Source organism: Puma concolor, chromosome F2, assembly GCF_028749965.1.
Source record: "Puma concolor isolate L17-30 chromosome F2, mPumCon1.1.hap2, whole genome shotgun sequence".
Lineage (NCBI taxonomy): Eukaryota > Metazoa > Chordata > Mammalia > Carnivora > Felidae > Puma > Puma concolor.
Window position 1 is genome coordinate 54202070 of NC_141684.1, and position 9236 is coordinate 54211305.

The window sequence follows — 9236 nt, forward strand, 5'->3', positions numbered from 1 at the left end:
GAATTAAGTGCCAGGTAGAAACAGGAAACAAAAGTAATTTCTGTCTAAGATTCTCCATTTTCTCCATAAGTTAGATTATATTTACCTTCTCAAAGTGGACATATATGAAGAACAAGGAGACTCAAGGAGAGTGGTAAAGATTTGAGTAGGGAATGGGAGAGAATATCTGTGGTTGTTTACTTATGGCCACATATTCTTTGTAGTTCTTCTTAGCAAGGACTGGAGCCTCTTTCCCCAACCCTTGAAATCCAGTTGGTTTTATGCCTTGCTCTGAGCAATAGAATGTGGCTGAAATAGACGTGACTAACAAGCCTACAAGATCCAAGTTCAAATTTTAGCTCTGCCACTTATTAGCTGTATGATCTGTGGAAAGTGTATTTGCTCATTCATTCATTCATTCTTTCATTTAGCACCTATTTGTTGAGTAATAGACTCTCATATGTGCCAGGTATTGTGCAAAATATTCATATGTTGAAATCCTAAGGCCCAGTGTGATGGTATTAGGAGGTGGGGCTTTGGGGAGGATGCTCAGGTCATGAAGAAGGAACCCTGATGAGTGGGATTGGTGCTGTTATGAAGGAAACCCCACAGAGCTCCCTAACCCCTTCTGCCATGTGAGTGCACATGAGAAGTCAACAGTCTATACATCAGATGAGGGCCTTCACCAAAATTTGTCCCTGCTGGCAACCTATTTTTGGACTTCCGGCCTCTAGAACTGTGAGAAATACATTTCTGTTGTTTATGAGCCACCAAGTGGTATTTTGGTATAGTAGCTCAAACAGACTAAGAACACTGCCTTTGTGGAATTTTACTCCATGGAAATTACTTAGTCTGTGTCTCAGTTTGTCTTGTCTGAAAAACGTGTCTTAAAAATATATAGAAATTATACTGACACTAGCTACCACTTAATGAGTATAAACTGTGTGTGTGACACAATCTTATCCCTTTTCTCTAATTTTTATTTAAATTCTAGTTAGTTAACGTATAGCGCAATATTGTTTTCAGGAATAGAATTTAGTGATTCACCACTTACATATAACACCCAGTGCTCATCACAATAAGCATCCTTCTTAATGCCCATCACCCATTTAGCCCATCCACCACTCACTCCCCTCCATCAACCCTCAGTTTATTCTCTATCGTAGAGAGTCTCTTATGAATGGTTTGTTTCACATTCTCTTTTTTCCCCCTTCCCATATGTTCATGTGTTTTGTTTCTTAAATTCCACATATACTAATCTTCTCCCTTAATCATATTATCTCACTCTATCCTTCCAACAGCACTAAGGGGTAGATGCTCTTATTTTACTCATTTTGTAGATGAGGAAACTGAGACCAAGAGGTCAAATAACTTACCTAAATCACACAGCTAGAAAGATATGGAGCTAGATTTCAAATAAAAGCAACATGAGTAGGGAATGGGAAAGACTGCAGAGTCTCTCTTCCTTCCCATAAGAAAGCTTTAAATAAATTAACCAGTTAGTGTTAGTATGATGATGATTACCATAACTACTGCTTGGCTGAGAGTAGGAAACATATATTTGTGTTGGTAACACATCTCACTGGTTGTGTGATATTGGTTTTCTTCTCAGTTCTCAGTATTAGAGAAGAGAAGATGCATTTAGATTAATCTGAGATTGGGTTTTTCTTGGCAGATATACTAGATGGTTATGGAACTCATGTACTACCAAGAGACTGTTAAAATGAACATCATGTGCAGGCCTAAGCTGGATACAGAACGAAACTTCTATCTATCATGGTGATAAATTGGGAGAAAATTTAATTTGAAGGGAATAGATATCAGCTAGATGCAAGAATACTTGCAGTAGGAATATGAAGTGAAAGAACACGAGAGACCATAGACTATGGTGCGTGAGTGGATCACCTGAGTTAAGGCACCACGAGGGGATCATACAGTCTATGCACATAGTACTCATGTAATCAGAACATGGGCATAAAAGAGTGTCATAATGGAATCTGGATAAGGAAACTCTTCGGGCGCTTGAACAAAGCCTATTTTCGTGTAGGTAGAATCAAACGTTTGTTGATGGCATTCATGAGGAAATTGCTTATAGAGAAACTTAGGGTTTTCTTTTGGAACATAGTGACATTAAGTCAGCATTTACCTTTTCTCTTTTTGAAAACTATCCAAAAAACAAGAAATACGGGGGAAGGAAAACAAAACAGCTCACACTCTATTTCTGGTGCCATTTTTAGTAAAACTAGGAGACAGCTAAGACTCTAGGCTCTAAAAAGTGGGAAGACTGCCCAAAGCAGAAGAGACTGGAGGAAGGAGCAGATTTAGAATACCACACAGAAGGAGCTCAGTAGTAGCAGATCTCACAAAGAGCCAACAAAACAAATTTCCTGAAGTTGGGGAGACCACATGAGACGCTAAATGTAAACCTTTTGCTGTAATGAGAATAGGGGCAACCAAAGAGCAGCATGAGGTTCCTGGACCTGGCTTGGAACCAAGAGGCAGAGAACATGAGATTGGATGGGGAATCATACACACCGCCATATTTGCAGAAAGCAGTCCATTTCTTTTGCAGTGGAAGAAAAGAAAGACCTTTCATGATAAAAAAAAAAAAAAAGCATAGCAGCTTATCAACTTATCTCCACAAGCTAGGGAGAAGTAAGGACTTATTGTATTAGATCACAAGAAAAATTCAAGTTAGCCTGATATATAGGCTTGACTCATCCATATCATGATATCATGAGCCTCCTACAAATAACTTACCTGAGAAAAATGTGCATACTTTATTGCTATGGAATTCAAAAAGCACTAAAACGGGATCCATACCAAAAAGTTTTCGGAGGAAAAATAAATAAGAAGTGGAACAGAAAAACAGACGGAAGATGAAAATCTCACCAGGAAGAAGTTGCCATGGAGCAGAAAAAAATTATGGACAAATATTTTGCAGTGAATTAAAACAAGGGGAAGAAGTCCAATGAAGCCATCATCTCTATGTAACAACGGCATAAGACAGAAATACAATAACTTTGAAAAGAGATATCAAGATAACAGAGAGGGGTGCAACATGAACCAGAGGAGTTTAGGAATGAAGTAAAATAAAATTATCATCACAACAGAAATAAATGTAAAATTTGGAGGGGATTTCAGGGAAGTAAACATGGTAAAAGTCCCACAATAAGCACAGAGATTAAAAAAAAATTTTAAAAGAGCAAAATGAAAACAAAAATCAGGAAGACTTCTCTGAAATAAATGACTTTCCACACACTGACAATGCACCACTTCCCAGAGTAAACCAACCCAGAACGACCCATACTGGGAAATACACTAACACAGTTAGTAAACTTTTAAAAGAAAGAAAACTCTTTGGGCACTCAGGAAAAAAAGACCTTAGACTACTTTCAGACTTTTCTACACCTTCCAATGCCAAAACACCTACAAAATCTTCAGGGAAAAATTGTGACTTACACGTTTTATACCCAGTCTAACTGGGTTTTAGGTGTAAGGACAACGGACAGATTGTTTTTGAACTCTTGAGAATTCAGGGAATATCATCCCCGGAAACCCTTCCTAAGGAATCAGCTAGAGGAAAATCTTTAGCCAGTTACTGACAGCGAGCACTGCATCTGAATGACTGTTAAGACCAAGACTTAAATAAATACAGGAAAGGCAGTGATGAATAGGAAACGTATAACCTCTGACAAGTTATAAAAGATAGAAGAAAAGAGTATAGATGGGCAGAGGGATGAAGAGGTTAGAGATGAAAAGGTGCCTTGGCCTATGTTTCCTAGAAACCAGAACTTGCAACAAAGCCTTTCATGCAAGTACTTTACTATAAAGTGTGATCTAGAGGAGGAGTGAGCGATGGGTGAAGAGAAACAGGAGGAAGGTCCATACAAAGACGTGCTATCAAGTTACAGGTTGCTTATGACGTCACCAATTGACCGAACATCATCGTTCACTGAAAACTCTATCTTCATCCTACTGATTTGGGGCGCCACCTTCTTTATATACTAAATTCTCTTTTCTTTTCTTTTTGGTTCCACTGATCTGTCATTCTGCTCAAGTATCACATTATTTTTATTATTGAAGATTTAAAGTATGTCTCAATACGAGGAGGAGCTAACCTTCCTCAAGACTGCTCCAGATTTTTCTTGACGATTCTTGTTTTTCCTTTTTCCATTTGAACTTCAGCACTAGCTTGTTTGATTCCAAAATAATTCCAACATGCCGCTGCTATTTTTATTGAATCACATCTTTATGATATGGATTTTTCCTATTACAGAAGTGCAATACCTTTCCATATATTCATCTTCTTTTATGTGTTTCAGTAGCATTTTAAGATTTTCTTTATTGGGGTGCCCGGGTGGCTCAGTCCATTAAGTGTCTGAGTCTTGATATTGGCCCAGGTCATGATTTTGCAGTTTATGAGTTCGAACCCCACATCGGGCTCTGCACTGACAGTGTGGGGCCTGCTTGGGATTCTCTCTCCTTCTCTCTCTGCCCCTCCTCCACTCTCTTTCTCTCAAAATAAATAGACATTAATTTTTTTAATGTTCTTTATGTAGATCCTTACATAGATTGCACACTTATTCCTAAACATTTCATCTTGCTTGTTGAATAGAGTTTTTTCCTCCTTTTTATGAAATATATAAAATTGACTTCTGTAGACTATTTACCTACAACCTTACTATGTTATCTTATTTTGGTTGCTTTCTTTGAGTTTTTGTCATGGAATCTGACCTATGTCTATATTGAACCTTAGCTTTGAGAGATTTAATGTGCCTTGAAGTCAAGAGCAAATCCTTTGCATCTGATGAATGTTATTTGAGCCCAGATCACATCTTCTATGAAAGCATTACTCTCTCCTAATTTAGGCACATGAAGTAATGTTATGATTGCTGTGGATTTGTTTGCTTTCCTTCAATATTGAAAACAATATTCAGCTATTATTTTTTTATTATCATCAGGCAATTCATGGGTACCCTGGAAGTATATTTACTATAATTTAGAACTTCATTGAAAGAAGAAATATGTGGCTTTTATTTTTAAAAAGTTTCAATTATTCTGGGATAGGTTTTCTCTCCTACCATGAAACATCCAACCGATTTGCCACACATGCCTCAAGCTATAACAAATCCTTCTTGAGCCACAGAGATCTGAAGCACTAGCTATTGGGAGCCAGGAATGTAAATATTGAAGAAAAGCTAGAAGGATCAAGCAACTATTATTGATCAGAGCTAAAGCAGATAGGTGAATTGATGTCAGCATGCATCTGTAAATCACAATTGTCAGAAACCAAGAAAATAGACAATAATCCATGGAGGAGGGGTTATGTGTAATAGAGGATAAGAAAAATCAATGTCAGAAAGCCTAGGCAGAAACATCATATATAAGTCACTAAAGATGAGAAACAAATGGTCCAACACAAAAGGAAGGAACTATCAGTAAATTTGATGGGCTATTATGCAGCTGTTAAAATGATAACTATGATAATCAGATAGAAACATCGAAACATATTTACAAAATGATAAGTGAATAATACATATTCAATAGTATTATTTCTAATAAAAAACCAACTACATGTGAACAAAATTTGTTAGAGAATATGAAGAAATAAATATTAACGAGTTGAGATTATGTTAAGATTAAGAAAATAAACTTCATTAATTTGACAATAATTTTTACATTTTTTTAAGCTTATTTATTTGTTTTGAGAGACAGAGGCAGAGAGAGAGAGAGAATTCTAAACAGGCTCCGCACTGCCAGTGCAGAGCCCAAAGCAGGGCTCAAACCCATGAACCGTGGGATCATGACCTGAGCTGAAATCAAGTGTCGGTTGCTTAACCAGCTGAGCCATTCAGGCACTCTGACAATAATTTTTAAATTCTATTATTAAGATATGAGTTTAAGACAGTAGGCAAAGTGATAGCGGCTAGAAGACTTTTTAAGTAAGGCATGCGTTTGCTTCCATCAAATCATTTTAGATGCCTCTCGTTATTACCATTAATAAGAGGTAATATTGGGGCGCATGGGTAGCTCAGTTGGTTAAGCATGACTTCAGCTCAGATCATGATCTGACAGTTCATGGGGGTCAGGTTCCATGTCTGGCTCTGCGCTGACAGCTCAGGGCCTGGAGCCTGCTTTGGATTCTGCGTCTCCCTCTCTCTCTGCCCCTCCCCCACTCACGCTCTGTCTCTTTCTGTCTCTCTCTCTCTCTCTCTCTCTCTCTCTCTCAAAAATAAGTAAACATTAAAAAATAATAATAAATAAAAGCTAATATTTATTTACCATCTCCTGTATGCTAAGTCCTTGAAGCAAAAGTCAGCCCTTAACCATGGTTAGAATCATCTTTGCATATATCATTCCATGCACACCGGTAAGAAATTAGAGTATAAAATGAGAGTATATACCGCATGTATGTGGAGAGAGAGCCAGAGACAGTAAACGAGAGACAGAGGAAGAAGGGAAGAGACAGAGAGAGGCACACCAAAGTAAAGGCATCTTCTGCCATTCTCTCTAGGAGGATGTGAAAGAAATACATGAGGTCACATCTGCCCTCAAGGCACTGAGACCACGGCTGAGTGGGGGAGGGGAGGGAATGGACCTAAATAGTTGGCAGTAAAATACTCTGTCTTCTGTTGCCTTGACGTGCAATAACAGATTTTAAAAATAAATACACATAAAAAAAAAAGAATGCACCAATATTTCTTAACAGCAGTGATGGAATCCCTGGCAAAGAGTTCTTCAGTTGTGCAGGAGTGTCCCATGCCCTGCAAGATGGTTTCAATTCCAGGCCCTTGTCTTTTAAATGCCAATGCACCTAACTATTGTGTTAAACAAAATTTAACTCAATTTAATTTAAAATTTACATTTATTTATTTATTTAATTATTTAGTTAATTTGTTTATTTTTAGAGAGAGAGAGAGCGCGCGCGGGAGAGGGGTAGAGAGAGAGGGAGGGAGAGGATCCCAAGCAGGCTCCACAGTGTCAGCACAGAGCATGACATGGGGCTCAACCTCACACACCGTAAGGTCATGACTTGAGCTGAAACCAAGGGTCAGACACAACGACGGACCCACTCAGGCACCCCTAAAATTTAATTTCATTTAAAACGTCCCCACACGTTGATTTACAAATTGAGATTCATTAGACCAAATGTTTTCAAGTTCCAGTGTTCCCAAGAATCTTACTGGCTTTGGTTTGTTTTCTTCAACGTATCAATATTGAAAACTTCAGTAAAAATATAATACTCTGAATATCCAATCCCTTAGAATATCTTTGACTCCTCTCTCTCACCTCCCACAGCAGATCAAACAACACATTGTGTCTGCTCCACCTTTAAAATTGTATTGAGGGTGCCTGGGTGGCTCAGTTAAGCATCAGACTCTTGATTTTGGCTCAGGTCATGATCCCAGGGTCGTGGGATCGAACCCCACGTCAGGATTCTCTCTCTCCCTCTCTCTCTTAGCCCTTCCCCCATGAGTGTGTGTGTGTCTGTGTGTGCCCTCACACACTGTGCATGTGCTCTCTCTCTCAAAAATAAACAAACATTAAAAAAATGTATTTAAAACTGTATTCATTTCTGTCCTTTACTACCACACCATGTCATAGGAACTCCCCATCACCTCTCACCCAAGTTATTGCAGTAACCTCCTGCTGGGGACTAAATGGTTGTGTCCCACCCACCCCCCAAATTCGTATCTCGAATTCCTAACCCCATGGTGATGGTATTTGGTGTTAGGGCCTTTAGGATGTGATTAGGTGTGGATAAGGTGTTGAGGGTGGAGCCCTGGGATGATTAGTGCCCTTACAGGAAGATTCGAGCAAGAGCCTGCTCTCGCTCAGCGCACACACGCACTGAGGAAAGGCTGTGTGAGCACGCAGCAAGATGGCAGTCACCTGCAAGCCAAGAGAAGAGGCTTCAGGATAAACCCTTGCCAGCACCTTGATCTTGGACTTTAGTCTCCAGAAGTGTGAGAAACAAATTTCTGTCGTTGAAGCCGCTCAGCCTGTGATATTTTGTTATGGCAGCCTAAGCAGGCTAATATACCTCCCAACTAATCTCCCTGGTGCCCTGTTTCCCTTGTTCAGTCCATTCTCAGCACAGCAGTGACAGTGAGCCCAGTAAAAATGTAAATCCAATTACATTATTTCTTTTTCAGAATACTCTAATGACTTCTTTTGTCATTAGAGTTCAAAACAAAGTCCTTCGTGACTTGGGCCCGGTGAACACTTTGACACGGCCTTTTAACGTCCTTTCCCGACTCCTCCCCTACCACGCTGGCTTGCCCCTCCTCCAATGTGCCGGGTTTGTTCATGCTTCAGGGCCTTTGCACAGTCTGTTCCATTTGTGGAGGGACATTCTCACTCACTCCCTCGCTCAAAAAGGCCTTGACTCAAATGTTCTTGGCCACCTTATCTCAAGTGTCAATGCCATTTCTTCCATACATCTACTTCCTATCTCCTTCCATTACTTTTTTCCTCGTTACTGCTTTTTTACTACATTATGCATTTTACTTATTATGCTGTTTCCTGTGGATCCTCCTCCCATGTATAAGCTCCATAAAAACAGGGATTTCTTTTCCTTGTTGTTCGCTGCTATTTACCCAGTATCTAGAATAGTGCTTCTCAACTTTTCTTTTTTTCTGTTGCTCCCCTAGGGAGACTTTTTTGGACACTTTTTTTTCCAGACATTTGTCTGTATAGCTCCACTGCCTCTTGAATGCCTAAAACATATAATATGCACCTAATAAAGACTATTTGAATAAATAGAGGCTAGCTCTATTCAGAAGGAGTTTATTGAGATTCTAGGACTTGAATCGAGACTGAAAGTGCGTATTGAATTTCATTGGAGAAACACTTCCCAGCTGAGAGAATATTCAGAAGAAAGTTTGTCATTGAATACCGGGGAACACAGAGAAACCATACTGAGTATATAAAAAGAAGTTTGACTACGAAAAGTCTTAAAAACAAGTCTGTTTGCGGGGGGGTGGGGGGCACTTGGGTGGCTCAATCGGTTGAGCCCCTAACTTTGGCTCAGGTCATGATCTCACGGTTCGTGAGTTCGAGCCACTCCTGTCAGCACAGAGCCCGCTTCAGATCCTCTCTCCCCCTCTCTCTCTCTGCACCTCCCTCACTCCAGATGTCACATCCACCCGTGAATATACCCTGAAAAAAAAAGCAAGGGAAAAAGAATTGCTTCTAGAAGCTCTCTCAGAAGACAAAAGAAGAATTTCCCCCAGAGCCCCAATAAATCTTTT